Source organism: Bos indicus x Bos taurus, chromosome X (assembly GCF_003369695.1).
Source record: "Bos indicus x Bos taurus breed Angus x Brahman F1 hybrid chromosome X, Bos_hybrid_MaternalHap_v2.0, whole genome shotgun sequence".
NCBI classification, from domain to species: Eukaryota; Metazoa; Chordata; class Mammalia; order Artiodactyla; family Bovidae; genus Bos; species Bos indicus x Bos taurus.
Window position 1 is genome coordinate 71,125,758 of NC_040105.1, and position 21,799 is coordinate 71,147,556.

The 21,799-nt window shown below is 39.6% G+C and overlaps 1 pseudogene; it reads left to right on the forward strand.

Moving 5' to 3' along the window:
• Nucleotides 1–1,241: 1,241 nt before the first annotated feature.
• On the forward strand, nucleotides 1,242–20,933 carry LOC113888077 (annotated as a pseudogene).
• The last annotated feature ends 866 nt before the right edge of the window (nucleotides 20,934–21,799 follow it).

A 21,799-nucleotide genomic window follows, 5' to 3' on the forward strand; every position in this document is an offset into this window, starting at 1 on the left:
TACATAATTATGGAAGAAACTGTTTCTTTCACAGAGGAAAGAGCATTGGCATGCAGTTAGGATATCCAAGTTCTCAACCATACTCCGTTGCTCCTTTGCTGTAACCTGCCACAAATTATTAGTACTCTTTGGGCTTCAATTTTTTCTGCTAAATGAGAGGGTTGGATTTTATGATATATGAGATCCCTTCTAGTTCTGTCATTCATTGTCTCTAAGAAGGAATATCAGACTTTCTGAGAAAGTACAGGTACATTAATGCAAGTGTGTGGGACACTGGGGGAATAGTAAGGCACAAATTATCTGGGGTAGATTAGTGAAGGCCAAAGAAGGTTATAACTTGAAAGAAGCAAAGATTAAAGGCTGATATGCTTTATGATTGCTGATAATACACCCAGGCCCCTTTGTTTATGCTTCACTTATGTGGACACCTATGGACCATGCAGATTAGTACCATAGTCAGAGGACAGCTAGTAAAGATAAGAATAGGCACCAGAACTAAATTCAGTTAAAATGAGAAGTAAGAAACATCTAACCCCTTCCCTTGCTCTTCCCAGAAAGTTCAATTAGAAATTGGTTCAAGGAGAGGAATCAAGATGGCAGAATAGGAGGACATGGAATTCACCTCTCTTCACAAGTACATCAAGAATATACCTAAAAATGGAACAATTCTCACAAAGCACCTGTTGAACACTAGCGGAAGACTTTGTACATCTAAAAGAATAAGAAAAATCCCCATACCACTGAAAAAAAAAATTAAAGAGGAAACAAGAAGGATCCATCACACTTTGTGGGAAGCTGAAAGTGAAGAGAAGTTCCCACACTCAGAAAAGCCTCTTCACAGTGGGGAAATAAACTGGGGTGGAAAGGAAACTTCAAGCAGGCTGGAGGGGAACAGAGAAATCAGTCAGTCTGTGGGAGGCTGAACAGTGTAAGAAGTGTGCTTATGGTTCATACCACAACCTGGCATACCCCAGCCTGAGCCATGTGTCTCCTGATAAGAAGGGAGTTTGGGTGCTGGGAAGTGGGGTTTGAAGAGCAGACCCAGTGAAAGTAAAGCTGTTGGTGTCCTAAAGGACAGCTGAAGTGACAGCCTGAAGGGATGGGAGTGAGGAGATCCACAACTGAGAGAGTTTATGGAAGAAGCCTGGGCCACCGTAGAAACAATATGTCATTGTTGACTGGTGTTCAAGGGTCAGGGCCACCATTGCAACCTCTTTACCCACCAACTGGTCCCTGCTTTCATGGGCACTGGGAAGGACACCTGTTTGAGTAGGCTCACTCCTCAAGCCAAAGCCTCCTCCACACATGCAGGCTCTGGGGTTCTGATCATCTCCATCCTGAAAGCCTCCTTTGGCCATGCAAGCTCCAGTGGACCTGCAAGGCTTTTTGAGAGTCAACCCTGGGCACCCCAGCCTGAAATGGTAATCTGGCAATGCTAGTACAGGCAGAGTGTTAAAACATGGGGTTAAGAGAGCAGATCTGGGGAGACGACTGCCATTGGCTGTGTGGAGATAACCTAAAGGGATGGAAATGAGGGGTTCTGGGAAATGAAGTGAGGGGCTCCACTGCCAAGAATGCTCCTAAAGGAAACATTGTCTGCCTTGGAAATATAACACGATTTTTTAGTGGTGCACAAGGGGCATAGCCACTATCCTGGTCTCTCTCCCCACACACCAGCTCTTGCATCCATTGGCGCTAGGAAGGACTCTCATCAAAGAAAGTGTGCCACAGTCTGTTGCAACTTCCTGCCAGTCTCTGCCACTTCAGGTTCTTTATGCACACCCCAATTGTGCCTGCCTTATTCCTCCCTGGCCTGAGTGAGTAACTGTGTCCCAGTAAGTTGCTACTTTTGCTCCTGATCCCCTGGGTGGAGAACATACTCCTGAAGGTAGTCCATAGGCAGAGGTGGGGGAAAAGACAAAGCTGAATCCTAGGGGTTGTGCAACCAAAGAAGAGCAACAGAAATCTCTCTGTGCAGCTTCACAAGTGGTGAATTAAATCTCTGAAATCAGCATGATAAACCCTGCCCCTTGGGAATATCTGAATGGACAACAAATGCTCCCACAACTGAGACTGGTCTAGTCTTAGCATCTGTGGAAGTTGAGGACAAGTACACAAGGGAGCTGGGTCAGATCAAAGTTGGAGCTGACCCCACAGTGCCCACAGTACATCCAGAGACCTACCTAAAGGTACTGGAAGACCTCCTGGGGAGGTGAGGCTTAGTTGTGACACTGACAGCAGAGGACTCAGGAAAATAATATTATCACTATTATTTATGTTTCATTGTGTTCTTCTGTTTTATTATTTTCTTTAAAAATTTTCAATATATTTATATTTTATTAATTTTTACTTTGCTGCATTTTCTCTTGTTTTTTTTTGTTTGTTTGTTTGTCTTACCTTTTTAATCTTTTATTTCAAATATTTTTTGTGTTTTTGCCTTTATTCTTTTATTTTTTGTTTTTCTGGTTCTTTGTTTTCTTGCTTTTTGTTTCCTTTATTTTTTTGTTTGCTTCTTTTTTTTTTTGGTTTCATTTTGTTTTGATCATTTATCTTCAGTTCTGTTGGTCTGATTGTTTTCTTCTTTAGCTGTTACTTTTATTATTGATGTTTATGTTTGGTTTTATTTTTCTGTTTGCTTTCTTTTTCTGGCCATGTTATGTGGCTTGTAGAGTCTTTTTTCCCCTGCCAGAGGTTGGGCTTTAGCCTACAGGGTGGAAGTGGTGAGTCAACGGCTCTGGACCACCAGTGAATTCCCAGGCCCAGGAAATATGAATTGGTGTGGGGTCTCCCAAAGGTTTCCATCTCAGCACCAAGACCTGGCACCACCCAATAGCCTACAGGCTCCAGTGGAGGATGCCTCACATTAAACAACCAGGAAGATAGAAACACAGCCCCATCCAGCAGCAGACAGGCTGAGTAAAGCTGTATGGAGCTAACAGAGACCCCCAAACACACAAACCCAAGTGGTCCTGCCAATCAGAGGGACAAGGCTTAGCTCCAGCCACCAGAGTACAAGAACCAGTCCCTCCCAACAAGAGGCCAACACAAGGCCATGAACCAATCACAAGCACCAGGAGGCAGACTGTAGAAGAGGAAATATGACCCTGCAACCTGTTGCAAAGTATACCACAAACAGTAACTTAGACAAAATGAGATGACAAAGAAATATGTTACAGATGAAGGAGCAAGGTAAAAACACACAAGACTTAATAAATGAAGAGGAAATAGGCAATCTACCTTAAAAAGTATTCGGAGTAATTATAGTAAAGATGATCCATTATCTTGGAGATAGAAAAAAGACATGGCTCAGGAAGATAAAAGACATTTTTAACAAGGGCCTAGAAAAACTAAAGAACAAGCAAACAGTGATGAAAAACACAATAACTGAGCTGAAAAGTGGACTAGAATGAATCAATAGCAGAATAACTAAGGCAGTAGAATGGATAAGTGAATTGGAAGGTAGAATGATAGAAATAATTGCTACAAAGTAGAAAAAAGAAAAAAATGAAAAGTAATGAGGGCAGTCTCAGAGACTTCTGGGATATTTTAAACACAGAGACATTCAAATAATAGAAGTCCCAGAAGAAAAAAAGGACTTTGAGAAAGCATTTGGAGATTATAAATGAAACTTCCATAACATGGGAAAGGAATTAATCAGCCAAGTCTGGAAAGTGCAGAGAGTCCCATACAGGATAAACCTGAGGAGAAACACACTGGGACTTATATTAATCAAACTAACAAAAAATAAATACAAAGAAATATATTAAAAGCAACAAGAGAAAAGCACAAGGGAATCCCCATAAGGTTAAGAGCTGGGGTTTTTTGGCAGAAACTCTGTAGACCAAAAGAAAATGGTTTAATATATTTAAAGAGATTAAAGAGAGAAAAACTACAACAAATATTAATATACCCAGCAAAGATCTCATTCAAATTTGATGGAGAAATCAAAACCATTACAAACAAGTGAAAGCTAAGATAATTTAGCACCACCAAATCAGATTTACAAGAAATGCTAGGCAGGAAGAAAAAGATCTACAAAAACAAAGTCAGAACAATTAAGAGGAACATACATATCAATAATTACCTTAAATGTAAAGGGATTAAAGTTTCAACCAAAGGACACAGACTGCCTGGATGAATATAAAAACAAGATCTGTACATATGCTGTTTAGAAGAAACACACACTTCGGATACATACAGATTGAAAATGAGGGGATGGAAAAAGATATTCCATGCAAATGGAAAAAAAAGAAAGTGGAAGTAACTATACTTATATCAGACAAAGTGAAAATTAAAGTCACTCAGTTATATCTGACTCTTTGCCATACCATGGACTATACAGTCCATGGAATTCTCCAGGCCAGAAAACTGGAGTGCCTTTCCCTTCTCCATGGGATTTTCCCAACCTAGGGATCAAAGCCAGGTCTACAACATTGCAGGCAGATTCTTTACCAGCTGAGCCACAAGGGAAGCCCAAGAAAACTGGAGTGGATGGCCTATCCCTTCTCCAATCCAGGAATCAAACCAGGGTCTCCTGCATTGCAAGAGGATTCTTTACTAACTGAGTTAAGAGGGAAGCCCATATCAGATAAAATAGACTTTAAGATAAAGACTGTTACAAGAGACTGGGCTTCCCAGGTGGTGCTAGTGGTAAAGAACCTGACTGCCAGTGTTAGAGACAGAAGAGACTTGTGTTCTATCTCTGGGTCAGGAAGATCCCCTGGAGAAGGAAATGGCAACTCACTCAAGTATTCTTGCCTGGGAAATCTCATAGACAGAGAAGCCTGGTGGGCTACAGTCCATACAGTTGCAAAGAGTCAGACATGACTTAGTGGTTAAGCACAAGAGATTAGGAAGGACACTATGAAATAATCAAGGGATAAAGCCAAAAAGGACATATAACAATTGTAAAAATATATTCAACAGACATAGGTACACCTCAATACATAAGGCAAATGTTAATAGTCATGAAAAGAGAAATCAACCATGATATAATAATAGTGGGAAACATTAACACCCTGCTTACAATAGTGGACAGATCAGACAGAATACAAATAAGGATACAAGCTTTAAATTACACATTAGACCAGATAGACTTAATTGATATTTATAGAGCATTCCATCTAAAAACATCAGAATACACTGTCTTCTCAAGTGCACATAGAACATTCTCCAGAATAGATCTCATCTTCGATAACAAATCAAGCCTTGGTAAATTAATGAAATTAAATCATATCAAGCATCTATTCTGATCACGATGCTATGAAATTAGATATCGATTACAGGGAAAAGACAAAAAAAAGAAAACTGTAAAAACATGGGGGAAAATAACTAAATAACTAAGAGATCACTGAAAAAATCAAATAAATATATATCTAGAAACAAATGACAATGGAAACAAGATAATAAAAAACCTATGGGATGCAGGAAAAACCATTTCAAGAAGGAACTATGTAACAATTCAATCCTACCTTAAGTAATAAGAAAAAAAAAAAAAAAACCTTCTAATAAACCTCCTAACCTTACACAGAAAACAATTAGAGAAAGAACAACAAAAACAAAAGACCCAAAGTTAGTAAAAGGAAAGAAATCACAAAGATCAGAACAGAAATAAAAAGAAAAAAAAAATAGCAATGATCAATAAAAGTAAAATCTGGTTCTTTGAGAAGATAAACAAATGGATAAACCATTAGCCAGACTCGTCAAGAAAAAAAGAGAGAGGACTGAAATCAGTAACATTAGAAATGAAAAAGGAGAACACATAACTGACACCACAGAAATACAAAGGATCATAAAAGACTACTACAAACAACTATATACCAATAAAATGGACCACTTGGAAGAAATGGACAAATCCATAGGACAGTACAAACTTCCAAGACTCGACCAGAAGAAATAGAAAATATGAACAGACCAATCACAAGCATGGAAAGTGATACTGTGATTAAACATCTTCCAACAAACAAAAGCCCAGGACTAGATGTTTCTAGAGTTAAATTCTATCAAACATTTTGACAAGAGCTAACACCTATTCTTCTCAAACTCTTCAAAAAAAAAAAAAAACTATCACAGAGAAGAACACTCCCAGGCTCACTCTACAAGATCACCATCAGCATGATTAAAAAAATCAGACAAAGATATTACTGTAAAAGAAACTTAGAAGTCAATGTCACTGATGAACATAGACAAAAATTCCTCAAGAAAATACTAGCAAAGTGAACTAACAACACATTAAAAGGATCACGTACTATGGTCAAGTGGGGTTTATCCCAGGGATGCAAAAGTGGATTCTTCAATATATGCACATCAATCAATGTGATACACAATATTAACAAACTGAGGGATAAAAACCACAAGATCAACTCAGTGGGTGCAGAAAAAGCTTTTGAAAATATTCAACACCAATTTATTATATACAAAAAAATAACTCTCAAGAAAATGGGCATAGAGGGAACCTATCTCAACATAATGAAGGCCATATAAAAGAAACCCACAGCAAACATCATTCTCAATGGTGAAAAACTGAAAGCTTTTCCCCTAAGATCAGAAATGAACAAGGATGTCCACTCTCACCAGTATTATTCAACATAGTTTTGGAAGTCCTAGCCAGGACTATCAGACAACAAGAAGAAATAAAAAGAATCAAAAATGGAAAAAAAAAGAAGTAAAATTGTCATTGTTTGCAAATGACATGATACTGTATATAGAAAATTCTAAAGATGCCACCAGAAAACAACCAGAGCTAATAAATGAACCTAGTAAAGTGTCAGGATACAAAACTAATACACAGAAACCTCTTGCATTCCTATAACCTAACAACAAATATCAGAAAGTGAAATCATGGAAACAACCCCATTTGCATTCCAACAAAAGAATAAAATACCTAGGAATAAACCTACTTAAGGAGGTAAAAGACCAATAGTCATAAAACTGAAAGATACTGATGAAAGAAATCAAAGATGACACCATCAAATAGAGAAATATACCTGTTCTTGGACTGGAAGGATAAATATTGTGATAATAACTATCTTTCCCAAATCAATATAAAATTTCAATGTAGTTCAGTTCAGTCGCTCAGTCGTGTACGACTCCTTGTGACCCCATGAACCGCAGCACATCAGGCCTCTCTGTCCATCACCAACTCCCGGAGTCCACCCAAATCCATGTCCATCGAGTCGGTGATGCCATCCAACCATCTCATCCTCTGTTGTCCACTTCTCCTGCTGCCTTCAATCTGTCCCAACATCAGGGTCTTTTCAAATGAGTCAGTTCTTCACATCAGGTGGCCAAAGTATTGGAGTTTCAGCTTCAACATCAAACTTTCAAATGAACACCCAGGAATGATCTCTTTTAGGATGGACTGGTTGGATCTCCTTGCAGTCCAATGCACTCTCAAGAGTCTTCTCCAACACCACAGTTCAAAAGTATCAATTCTTTGGTGCCCAGCTTTCTATTTAGTCCACTCTCACATCCATGCATGACCAGTGGAAAAACCATAGCCTTGACTAGACAGACCTTTGTTGGCCAAGTAATGTCTCTGCTTTTTAATATGCTGTCTAGGTTGGTCATGGAGAAGGCAATGGCACCCTACTCCAGTACTCTTGCCTGGAAAATCCCATGGACAGACGAGCCTGGGGGCTGCTGTCCATGGGGTTGCACAGAGTCTGACACGACTGAAGCCACTTAGTATCAGCAGCGGCAGGTTGGTCATAACTTTCCTTCCAAGGACTAAGCGTCTTTTAATTTCATGGCTGCAGTCACCATCTGCAGTGATTTTGGAGCCCCCCTCCCAAAATAAAGTCTCTCACTGTTTCCATTGTTTCCCCATCTATTTGCCATGAAGTGATAGGACCAGATGCCATGATCTTAGTTTTCTGAATGTTGAGCTTTAAGCCAACTTTTTCACTCTCCTCCTTCACTTTCATCAAGAGACTCTTCAGTTCTTCTTCACTTTCTGCCATAAGGGTCGTGTCATCTGCATATCTGAGGTTATTGATATTTCTCCTGGCAATCTTGATTCCAGCTTGTGCTTCATCCAGCCCAGCCTTTCTCATGATGTACTCTGCATATAAATTAAATAATCAGGGTGACAAGATACAGCCTTGACATACTCCTTTTCCTATTTGGAACCAGTCTGTTGTTTCATGTCCAGTTCTAACTGTTGCTTCCTGACCTACATACAGGTTTCTCAAGAGGCAAGTCAGGTGGTCTGATATTCCCATCACTTTCAGAATTTTATACAGTTTGTTGTGATCCACACAGTCAAAGGCTTTGGCATAGTCAATAAAGCAGAAAGAGATGTTTTTCTGGAACTCTCCTGCCTTTTTGATGATCCAGTGGATGTTGGCAATTTGATCTCTGCTTCCTCTGTCTTTTCTAAAACCAGCTTTAACATCTGGAAGTTCATGGTTCATGTATTGCTGAAGCCTGGCTTGGAGAATTTTAAGCATTACTTTATTAGCATGTGAGATGAGCGCAATTGTGTAGTAGTTTGAGCATTCTTTGACCTTGCCTTTCTTTAGGTGACCTTTTCCAGTCCTGTGGCCACTGCTGAGTTTTCCAAATTTGATGGCAAATTGAGTGCAGCACTTTCACAGCATCATCCTTCAGGATTTGAAGTAGCTCAACTGGAATTCCATCGCCTCCACCAGCTTTGTTCGTAGTGATGCTTCCTAAGGCCCACTTGACTTCACATTCCAAGATGTCTGGCTCTAGGTGAGTGATCACACCATCATGATTATGTGGGTAGTGAAGATCTTTTTTGTACAGTTCTTCTGTGTATTCTTGCCACCTCTTCCTAATATGTTCTGCTTCTGTTAGGTCCATACCTTTTCTGTCCTTTCATTGTGCCCATCTTTGCATGAAATGTTCCCTTGGTATCTCTAATTTTCTTGAAGAGTTCTCTAGGCTTCCACATTCTATTGTTTTTCTCTATTTCTTTGCATTGATCATTAAGGAATGCTTTCTTATCTCTCCTTGCTATTCTTTGGAACTTTGCATTCAAATGGGTATATCTATCCTTTTCTCCTTTGCTTTTCACTTCCCTTCTTTTCACAGCTATTTGTAAGGCCTCCTCAGACATCCATTTTGCTTTTTTGCATTTCTTTTTCTTGGGAATGGTCTTGATTCCTGTCTCCTGAACAATGTCTTGAACCTACATCCATAGTTCATCAGGCACTTTGTCTATGAGTTCAAGTCCCTTAAATCTACTTCTCACTTCCACTGTATAGTCATAAGGGATTTGATTTAGGTCATACCTGAATGGCCAAATGGTTTTCTCCACTTTCTTCAATTTCAGTCTGTATTTGGCAATAAGGAGTTCATGATCTGAGCCACAGTCAGCTCCCGGTCTTGTTTTTACTGACGGTATAGAGTTTCTCTATCTTTGGCTTCAAAGAATATAATCCTTCTGATTTTGGTGTTGACCATCTGGTGATGTCCATGTGTAGAGTCTTCCCTTGTGTTGTTGGAAGAGGGTGTTTTCTATGACCAGTGTGTTCTCTTGAGAGAACTCTATTAGCCTTTGCTCTGTTTCATTCGGTACTCCAAGGTCAAATTTGACTGTTATTCCAGGGGTTTCTTGACTTCCTACTTTTGCATTCCAGGCCCTTATATTGAAAAGGACATCTTTTTTGGGTGTTAGTTCTAGAAGGTCTTGTAAGTCTTCATAGAACTGTTCAGCTTCAGTCTCTTCAGCATCATTGGTTGGGGCATAGGCTTGGATCACCATGATATTGAATGGTTTGCCTTGGAAATGAACAGAGATCATTCTGTTGTTTTTGAGATTGCATCCAAGTACTGCATTTTGGACTCTTATGTATTATGATGGCTACTCAATTTCTTCTAAGGGATTCCTGCTCACATAGTATAAATAATGGTCATCTGAGTTAAATTCACCCATTCCAGTCCATCTTAGTTCGCTGATTCCTAGAATGTTGATGTTCACTCTTGTCATCTCCTGTTTGACCACTTCCAATTTGCCTTCATTCATGGACCTAACATTCCAGGTTCCTATGCAACATTGCTCTTTACAGCATCCAACCTTGCTTCTTTCACCAATCCCATCCATAACTGGGTGTTGTTTTTGCTTTGGCTCCATCCCTTCATTCTTTCTTGATTTACTTCTCCACTGATCTCCAGTAGCATACTGGGCACCTACCAACCTGGGGAGTTCCTCTTTCAGTGTCCTATATTTTTGCCTTTTCATACTGTTTATGGGATTCTCAAGGAAAGAATACTGAAGTGGTTTGCCATTCCCTTCTCGAGTGGACCACATTCTGTCAGACCTCTCTCCACCATGACCCGTCCGTCTTGGGTGGCCCCACAGGGCATGGCTTAGTTTCATTGAGTTAGACCAGGCTCTGGTCCATGCGATCAGATTGGTTAATTGTCTGTGACTGTCGTTTCAGTCTGTCTGCCCTCTGATGCCCTCTCTCAGTGCCTGCTGTATTACTTGGTTTTCTCTTACTTTTGATGTGTGGTATCTCTTCACGGCTGCTCCAGCAAAGCGCAGCCACTGTTCCTTACCTTGGACTTTGGGTTCAAGCAATCTTTGTCAAATTACCAACTCCATTTTTCACATAATAAGCAGGAAAAAAATCACAGTTTTTATGGAAATACAAATAACCAAAATTAGCCAAAACTATCCTGAGAAAGAAAAACACAGCTGGAAGTATTCACAACTATCACTTCAAACTACACTATAAAACTACAGTCATCAAGACAGTATAGCCCTGTCAGAAAAATAGAAATATAGATAAATAGAACAGGATTAAAGCCCAGAGGAAAATCCAATGCTCAGTGGTCACCTAATCTATGACAGAGTTGGCAAGAATATACAACGGAGAAAAGACAGTCTTCTCAGTAGGTGTTTCTGGAAAACTTGACAGCTAAAATTAAAATAATGAAATTAGAACATACTCTAACACTATACATAAAAATAATCTCAAAGTGACTTAAAGACCTAACTAAAGGTAATGTCAGCACTCTAAATCTTTTCGAGGAAATCATTGGCAGAACACTCTTTGATATAAATCACAGAAGTTCTTTTTTGACCCACTTTCTAGATTAATGAAAATAAAAACAAATATAAAGAACTGGTATCTAATTAAACTTAACAGCTTTGCATAGTCAGTTGCATAGTCAGTTGCTCACATGTCTGACTGTTTGTGACCCCATGGACTGCTGCTCATCAGGCCTTCTTGCCCATCATCAACTCCTGGAGCCTGCTGAAACTCATGTCTATTGAATCGGTGATTCCATCCAACCATCTCATCCTCTGTCGTCCCCTTCTCCTCCTGCCTTCAATCTTTCCCAGCATCAGGGTCTTTTCAAATGAGTCAGCTATTTGCATCAGGTGGCCAAAGTATTAGAGTTTCAGCTTCAGCATCAGTTCTTCCAATGAATATTCAGGACTGATTTCCTTTAGGACTGACTGGTTGGATTTCCTTGCAGACCAAGGGACTCTCGAGAGTCTTCTCCAACACTACGATTGAAAAACATCAATTCTTTGGCCCTCAGCATTCTTTATAGTTCAACTCTCACATCCATACATGACTACTGGAGAAACCATAGCCTTGACTAGATGGACCTTTGGTGGCAAAATAATGTCTCTGTTTTTTAACATACTCTCTAGGTTGGTCATAACTTCTATTCCAAGGAGCAAGTTTCTTTTAATTTCATGGCTGCAGTCACCATCTGCAGTGATTTTGGAGCCCCCCTCCCAAAATAAAGTCTCTCACTGTTTCCATTGTTTCCCCATCTATTTGCCATGATGGGATGGGACCAGATGCCATGATCTTCGTTTTCTGAATGTTGAGCTTTAAGCCAACTTTTTCACTCTGCTCTTTCACTTTCATTAAGAGGCTCTTTAGATCTTCTTCACTTTCTGCCATAATTGTGGTGTCATCTGCATATCTGAGGTTATTGATATTTCTCCCGGCAATCTTGATTCCAGTTTGTGGTTCATCAAGTCCAGCATTGCTCATGATGTACTCTGCATATAAGTTAAATAAGCAGGGTGACAATATACAGACTTGATATACTCCTTTAAAAAATCATTTTTGCCAGAGATAAATCCACGCACATATGGACATCTTATCTTTGACAAAGGAGGCAAGAATATGCAATGGATTAAAGACAATCTCTTTAACAAGTGGTGCTGGGAAAACTGGTCAATCACTTGTAAAAGAATGAAACTAGAGCACTTTCTAATACCATACACAAAAATAAACTCAAAATGGATTAAAGATCTAAATGTAAGACCAGAAACTATAAAACTCCTTGAGGAGAACATAGGCAAAACACTCTCCGACATACATCACAGCAGGATCCTCTATGACCCACCTCCCAGAATATTGGAAATAAAAACAAAAATAAACAAATGGGACCTAATTAAACTTAAAAGCTTTTGCGCAACAAAGGAAACTATAAGCAAGGTGAAAAGACAGCCTTCAGAATGGGAGAAAATAATAGCAAATGAAGCAACTGACAAACAACTAATCTCAAAAATATACAAGCAACTCCTACAGCTCAACTCCAGAAAAATAAATGACCCAATAAAAAAATGGGCCAAAGAACTAAATAGACATTTCTCCAAAGAAGACATACAGATGGCTAACAAACACATGAAAAGATGCTCAACATCACTCATTATCAGAGAACTGCAAATCAAAACCACAATGAGTTATCATTTCACACCAGTCAGAATGGCTGCAATCCAAAAGTCTACAAGCAATAAATGCTGGAGAGGGTGTGGAGAAAAGGGAACCCTCTTACACTGTTGGTCTGAATGCAAACTAGTACAGCCACTATGGAGAACAGTGTGGAGATTCCTTAAAAAACTGGAAATAGAACTGCCTTATGAACCAGCAACCCCACTGCTTGCATATACACTGAGGAAACCAGACTTGAAAGAGACACGTGTACCCCAGTGTTCATCACAACACTGTTTATAATAGCCAGGACATGGAAGCAACCTAGATGTCCATCAGCAGATGAATGGTAAGAAAGCTGTGGTACATATACACAATGGATTATTACTCAGCCATTAAAAAGAATACATTTGAATCAGTTCTAATGAGGTGGATGAAACTGGAGCCTATTATACAGAGTGAAGTAAGCCAGAAAGAAAAACACCAATACAGTATACTAATGCATATATATGGGATTTAGAAAGATGGTAACAATAACCCTGTATACGAGACAGCAAAAGAGACACTGATATATAGAACTGTCTTTTGGACTCTGTGCGAGAGGGAGAGGGTGGGATGATTTGGGAGAATGGCATTGAAATATGTATAATATCACATATGAAACGAGTCACCAGTCCAGGTTCGATGCATGATACTGGATGCTTGGGGCTGGTGCACTGGGACGACCCAGAGGGATGGTATGGAGAGGAAGGAGAGAGGAGGGTTCAGGATGGGGAACACATGTATACCTGTGGCAGATTCATTTTCATATATGGCAAAACCAATACAATATTGTAAAGTTAAATAAAATAAAATTTAAAAATAATTAAATAAAAGATTAAAAAAATGCAAAAAAAAAAAAATCATTTTTGCCTAGTCACTGAAACCATAAACAAGAACAAAAGGTAAACCTCAGAATGGAAGGATATACTTGCAACTAAGCAACTGACAAGGGATTAATATACAAAATATACAAACAGCTCATGTATTTCAATATCAAAAGAAGCAAAAACCCATTTGAAAAATGACTGAAGAACTAAATAGACATTTCTATAAAAAAGTCATACAGATCGCCAACAAACATGAAAAGATTCTCAGTATCACTAATCATTAGAAAAATCCAAATCAAAACTACAGTGAGGTAACACCTCACAGCAGTCAGAATGGCTATCATCAAAAAATCTACAAAGAATAAATGCTAAAGAGGATGTGAAGAAAAGGTAACCCTCTTATACTCTTTGTGGGAATGTATATTGATATAGTTATTATGGAGAACAGTATTGAGGTTCCCTTAAAGGTAAAAAATAAAAATAAAAAGAACTACCATATGACTCAGAAAACCCACTCCTGGGCATATATCCTAATAAAACCATAATTCCACAAGATACATGTACTCCAATGTTCATTGCAGCACTAATTTCAATAATCAGGATATGGAGGCTACCTAAACGTTTATCAACACAGGAATCAAGAAAGAAGATGTGGTACATATATATAATGGAATATTATTCAGCCACAAAAAGAAACTAATTTGTACCATTTGTAGAGAGAGGTGGATGGACCTAGAGACTGTCATAGAGAGTGAAATAAGTCAGAAAGAGAAAAACAAATACCGTGTAATATTGCATATATGTGGAATTTACAAAAATGACATGGATGTACTTATTAACAAAGCTGAAATAAAGACAGAGATGTAGAAAAAAAAATGTGTGGATACCAAGTTGGGAAGTGTGGTGGGTTGAACTGGAAGACTGTGACTGATGTATATACCCTACCATATATAAAATAGATAACTAATGAGAATGAAGTTTATAACACAGGGTAATCTACTCAATGCTCTGTAGGTACCAAAATATGAAGGAAACCCTTCCTGTACATAGGAAACCCATCCTATGTATAAAAGAATGTATACATATAGTGGACTCACTTTCTTGTACAGCAGAAACAAACTCAATTTTGTAAAGCAACAACAATTCAGTAAAAATTAAAGAAATTTATTCAAAACATTAATGCAAAAAGTTGGTAGCAAAACATTGTGCACATTACAATTTTAGTTTTGTTTATATAATTAATGGGGAAAAAAGCACACCAGAGTTGTAATAGTGATTATCTCAGAGCACAAATAACTTTCCTTTCTGTGCTTTTATGCATTTTTAAAATTGTTTTACTATAATATTCTTAATGGACTCCAGTTCAGTTCAGTTACCTAGTCATGTCTGACTCTTTATGAACCCATGCATTGCAGCACACCAGGCATCACCAATTAGCTTGCTCAAACTCAAGGCCATCGTCAGTGATGCCATCTAAACATCTCATCCTCAGTCATCCTCTTCTCCTCCTGCCTTCACTTTCCCAGCATCAGTGTGCTTTCCAGTGAGTCAGTTCTTTGCATCATGTGGCCAAAGTATTGGAGTTTCAGCTTCAGCAACAGTTCTTCCAAAGAATATTCAGGACTGATTTCCTTTAGGATTGACTGGTTTGATCTCCTTGCAGTTCCAGGGATTCTCAAGAGTCTTCTCCAACATCACACTTCAAAAGGATCAATTCTTCACCATTCAGCTTTCTTTATAGTCCAACTCTCACATACATACATGACTATTAGAAAAACCATAGCTTTGACTGGACAGACCTTTTTTGGTAAAGTAATGTCTCTGTTTTTTAAGAGCCTGTCTAGGTTGGTCGTATCTTTTCTTCCAAGGAACCAGCGTCTTTTAATTTCATGGCTGCAGTCACCATCTGCAGTAATTTTGGAGCCCCCCCCCCCAATAAAATCTGCCACTATTTCCATTGTTTCCTCATCTATTTGCCATGAAGTGATGGGACCAGATGCCATGATCTTAGTTTTTTGAATGTTGGGTTTTAAGTCAGCTTTTTTTGCTCTTCTCTTTCACTTTCGTCAAGAGGCTCTTTAGTTCTTCACTTTCTGCCATAAAGGTGGTGTTATCTGCACATCTGAGATTATTGATATTTCTCCTGGCAATCTTGATTCCAGCTTGTGGTTCATCCAGCCTGGTATTTTTCATGATGTATTCCGCATACAAGTTAAATAAGCAGGGTGACAATATACAGCCTTGACGTAATTCTTTCCCAATTTGGAACCAGCCCATTGTTCCATGTCGAGTTCTAACTGTTGCTTCTTGACCTGCATACCAATTTCTCAGAAGATAGGTAAGGTGGTCTCGTATTCCCATCTTTTGAAGAATTTTCCACAATTTATTGTTATCCACACAGTCAAAGGCTTTGGTGTAGTCAATAAACCAAAAGTAGATTTTTTTTTTTTCTGGAACTCTCTTGCTTTTTTGATGATCCAATGGATGTTAGCAATTGATTTTTGGTTCCTCTGCCTTTTCTAAAACCAGCTTGAACATCTGGAGGTTCATGGTTTATGTACTGTTGAAGTCTGGCTTGGAGAATTTTGAGCATTACTTTGCTAGTATGTGAGATTAATGCAATTGTGTGATAGTTTGAACATCCTTTGACATTGCTTTTCTTTGGGATTGGAATGAAAACTGACCTTTTCCAGTCCTGCGATCACTGCTGAGGTTTCCAAATATGCTGGCATATTGAATGCAGCACTTTCACAGCATCATCTTTTAGGATTTGAAATAGTTCAACTGGAATTCCATCACCTCCACTAGCTTTGTTCATAGTGATGCTTCCTAAGGCCCACTTGACTTCGCATTCCAGGATGTCTTATCTGGGTCATTAAGATCTTTCTTTTTAATAGTTCTGTGTATTCTTACCAACTCTCCTTAGTATCTTGCCACTTCACCTTAATATCCTCTTCTTCTTTTAGGTTCATACCGTTTCTGTCCTTTATTATGCCCGTCTTTGCATGAAATGTTACCTTAGTATCTCTGATTTTCTTGAACAGATTGCTCATCTTTCCCATTCTGTTGTTTTCCACTATATATTTGTTTGCTTTGTTTACTCTGGAAAGTTTCTTATCTCTCCTTGCTATTCTTTGGAACTGTTCATTCAAATGGAAATGTCATTCCTTTTCTCATTTGCCTTTCATTTCTCTTTTCTCAGTTATTTGTAAGACCTCCTTTGACAACTGTTTTGCGTTTTTGCACGTCTTTTTCCTGGGGATGGTCTTGATCACCACCTCCTGCACAAGGTCACAAACTTTCATTTATAGTTCTTCAGGCACTGTATCTACAGGGCGAATCCCTTGAATCTATTTGTCACTTCCACTGTATACTCATAAGGGATTTGATTTAGATCATACCTGAATCTTCTAGCAGATTTCTCTACTTTCTTCAATTTAAATCTGAATTTTGCACTGAGGAGTTCATGATTTGAGCCACAGTCCACTCCTGGTCTTTTCTGTTTGTTTGTTTTGGCTGACTGTATAGTGTTTCTCCATTTTTGGCTGCAAAGAATATAATTGATCTGATTTCCGTATTGACCATCTGGTGACGTCCATGTGTAGAGTCATCTCTTTTGTTGTTAGAAGTGGGTGTTTGTTATTACCAGTGCCTTCTATTGGCAAAACTCTGTTAGCTTTTGCCATGCTTCATTCAAGGCAAAAGACCAAACTTGCCTATTACTTCAGGTATCTCTTGACTTTCCTACTTTTCCATTCCATTTGTTGTTGTTGGTGGTGGTGCTGTTAGTTCTAGAAGGTCTTGTAGATCATCATGGAACTGTTCAATTCATCTCCTTCAGCCTTAGTGTTTGGGGCATAGACTTGGATTAGTGTGATATTGAATGGTTTGCATTGGAAATGAACAGAGATCAGTCTGTCATTTTTGAGACTGCAACCAAGTCCTGCATTTTAGAACCGTTTGTTGACTATGAGGGCTACTCCATTTCTTCTAAGGGATTCTTGCCCACAGTAGTAGATATAATGGTCATCTGTATTAAATTCGCATATTTTGGTCCATTTTAGTTCACTGATTCCTAAAATGTTGATGTTCACTATTGCTACTCCTGTTTGACCATTCCCAATTTACCTTGATTCATGGACCTAAAATTCCAGGTTATTATGCAATACTGTTCTTTACAGCATCAGACATTACTTCCATCACCAGTCACATCCACACCTGGGCATTTCCACTTTGGCTCTGTCTCTTCGTTCTTTGTGGAGTAATTTCTCCACTCTTCTCCAGTAGCATATTGGGCATCTACTGACCTGGGAAGTTTCATCTTTAGGTGTCACATCTTTTTTATTTTCATACAGTTCTTGGGGTTCTCAAGGCAAGAATACTGAAGTAGTTTGCTATTCCATTCTCATTCTCACGTTTTATCAGAACTCTACCATGACCACTCAGTCTTGATAGCCCTACAGGGAATGGCTCATGGTTTCATTGAGCTAGACAAGGATGAAGCAGGGCAAATGCTAATAGAGTTCTACCAAGAGAACACACTGGTCATAGCAAACACTCTCTTCCAACGACACAAGAGAAGACTCTACACATGGACATCACCAGATGGTCAACACCAAAATCAGATTGATTATATTCTTTGCAGCCAAAGAAGGAGAAACTCTATACAGTCAGCAAAAACAAGACCAGGAGCTGACTGTGGCTCAGATCATGAACTCCTTATTGCCAAATTCAGACTGAAATTGAAGAAAGTGGAGAAAACCACTCGGCCATTCAGATATGACCTAAATCATATCCCTTATGACTATACAGTGGAAGTGAGAAATAGATTTAAGGGACTAGATCTGATAGACAGAGTGCCTGATGAACTATGGATGGAGGTTCATGACATTGTACAGGAGACAGGAATCAAGACCATCCCCAAGAAAAAGAAATCCAAAAAAGCAAAATGGTTGTCTGAAGAGGCCTTACAAATAGCTGTGAAAAGAAGGGAAGCAAAAAGCAAAGGAGAAAAAGAAAGATATACCCATTTGAATGCAGAGTTCCAAAGAATAGCAAGGAGAGATAAGAAAGACTTCCTCAGCCATCAATGCAAATAATTAGAGGAAAACAATAGAATGGGAAAGACTAGAGGTCTCTTCAAGAAAATTAGAGATACCAAGGAAACATTTCATGCAAACATGGGCTCAATAAAGGACAGAAATGGTAGGGACCTAACAGAAGCAGAAGATATTAAGAAGAGGTGGCAAGAATACACAGAAGAACTGTACAAAAAAGATCTTCAGCGTTGGTCCGGGGCCCACTCCCCCCACTGCCCATGGGCCGGGCCGCCACGCCCCCGACAGGTTCTTCTGTGGGGGCCCTGCATGTGGAGCTGTCATCTCAGCAGTGGCATCTTCAGAACATTGCTGCCTGGAACATTGTTAATAGCCATCAGCTCCTTGATACCTACTTCACACTTCACTTGTGTAACAGTGAAAAGGTATACAAAGAATTTTATAGGAGTGAAGTGATTAAGAATTTCTTGAATACAATATGGTGGAGTCTTGATTTTGGAATAATGCCAGACTGTCTGGATACATCTGTGTCTTGTTTTGTGGTAAAGATATGGGGTGGAAAGGAGGACATCTACCAGCTGTTGACTGAATGGAAATCTGTTTGGACTGGTTTAAATACCTGGGTCAGCAGATTCATGCCCGCAACCAGAATGAAATAAATCTGGGGCTGAATGATGGCTAATATGGTGCTGCATTTGAACATAAGGGTTATTCAAATGCTCAGAAGAATATTCGTCATCAGGTGTATCAGAACTGTGTTTGAAATTCTTATGATGTCTTCTCTTTGCTGCAGCTTCATAGAGCCCAGTGTGCAATTAAACAGACTCAGGTAACTTCAGAAAATTGGAAAGGGAATTGACGAAAAAACTAAAACTCACATCTACAAGCAATGGGCTGAAAAAAGAAAGTGAGTGTCTGCAATTAAAAATTTTGGTGCTTCGAAATGAACTGGAAAGACAGAAGAAAGCTTTGGGACAGGAAGTAGTCTTGCTGCATAAAGAAAAAATTGCATTACAGAACAAAGGAAGTACATTTTCAGCTGAGCACCTCAAGCTTCAACTCCAAAAGGAATCCCTAAATGAGTTGAGAAAGGAGTGCACTGTGAAAAGAGAACTCTTTCTGAAGACTAATGCTCAGTTGACAATTCGTTGCAGGCAGTTACTATCTGAGCTTTCCTACATTTACCCTATTGATTTGAATGAGCATAAAGATTACTTTGTATGTGGTGTCAAGTTGCCCAATTCTGAGGACTTCCAAGCAAAAGATGATGGAGGCATTGCTGTTGCCCTTGGTTATACTGCACATATGGTATCCATGATCTCCTTTTTCCTACAAGTGCCCATCCTGTAATTCATAAGGGATCTAGATCAACAATCAATGATAATATTAATGACAAGCTGACTGAAAAGGAGAGAGAGTTTCGATTATGCGCAAAAGGAAGAGAGAAGTTGCAGTTTGATTACGGTGTCTATCTTCTGAAACAAAAATAGAGCACAGCTAAGATATCAACATGAACTAGGGACTCCAGACTTGAGGCAAACCCTTTCTAACCTGAAAAACTTCATGGAGCATGGACTAACGGTCAGGTGTGACAGACATCACACCTCCAGTGCAAACCCTGTTCCAAAGAGACAAAACTCCATATTTGGGGTGCAGATGTAGGTTTCTCTGGGGGAATCCCTTCACCAGACAAAGGATACTGGAAACGGGCCAGCTCAGAGAGTGAGAGAGTCCAGTACAGAACCCCTCCCCCCAGTCATAACTCTGCACTCGTCCAGCCTGTGACCCTTGTGCCCTCCACAGGAGAATCTGACAGAAAGACAGCATCTGTCTTCCTCCTTGGACACCTCCTTGGACCTCTCCAAAGAAAACAAGAAAAAAAAAAGGGGGGGGTAGATCTGGGTGACAGCTTAAATGGAGGCCACATGAGTGTGAAAACTAGCCAGGAGCAAGGACAAGCCCTCTCGGGGCCTCCGGCCACAATCAACAGCACCCTCCTGCCCAGTGAGTAGGCCAGCTTGTCTGGCGCCCAGCTCCCCGGGGGCTTCCACCCAGTCTCGGAAGCTGTGCTCTGCTTCACCGTGGAACAAGCAGAAGAGATCATTGGAATGGAAGCCACAGGCTTCACCTCAGGCGATCAGCTGGAAGCATTTAACTGCATCCCCGTGGACAGTGCTGTGGCAGTGGAGTGTGATGAACAAGTTCTGGGAGAGTTTGAAGAGTTCTCCCGAAGGATCTATGCACTGAACGAAAATGTATCCAGCTTCCGCAGGCCACGTAGGAGTTCTGATAAGTGAAGCAAGCGGACAGATGGTAGGACCAGGATGGAGTCACTGCTTGAAATGAGGATAAAGCTGCACTGGTTACCCTTTGTAGTAATTATGACACAAAATGAATATTAATGGAGGATATTCCTCAGAAAAATAGACTTTGTGAATCAAGGAGGGACTCAGGATCATTGTCTATCAATGGGCCAGATAAAGTTAGATTTTGCTTGCAAGATTTTGCTTTTCAGGCCTGACAATTGTTTTAAGGCAAAAGTCACTCTCTAGCTTGAGTCACCTTATAAGCATTTGTCTGCTTTTTTATTTACACTTATATGTTATCCTCAGAGGGAAGATGATAATATATAGATAATATAATGAACTAGCCTTTAGATTTTCATTGGATTTGCCCTCACCATAGTTTATGAAACTTTTGGGAAAATTGAATATTCAGTAAAAGGTCTCCACCATTGACTGAAGAATCTTTGGCCATCCATTAGGTTGATGTGTAAGAAGCACAGTGGTCTCCTATAAAAGGCCCATTGGCCTCTGCCCCCAAGCTCCACAGTCAACCCAGCTGTTATGCCATTGGGGCAGTAGATGCCTTGTGCATCCTGACCCCAGAGAACATCACATTTGCTGGTTCTTTAATGCAGTTGCCATGACCTTCCACCTCTTTCAGTCAGCCATAACTTTGATGCAGCCCTCAGATTATATGAAAAACCTCACCTCTGGAGGATCCTAGGGGACCCTCAAGGACACTCCCCCCAAGGTTACTATAGTCAGACTGTATCAAGTTCCCTCTGGGGGCCAAAGTTTTTATGTGGGTAGATGCTGTTGTCAAAAACTGGGTGTGCTTTCTGGCAATGTTCACTGTATAGAAATCCCTATATGTAAATCCCATGTCAATTTATTAAATTTCAGTGGAAAGGAGGCATTGTGTATGATGAAATATG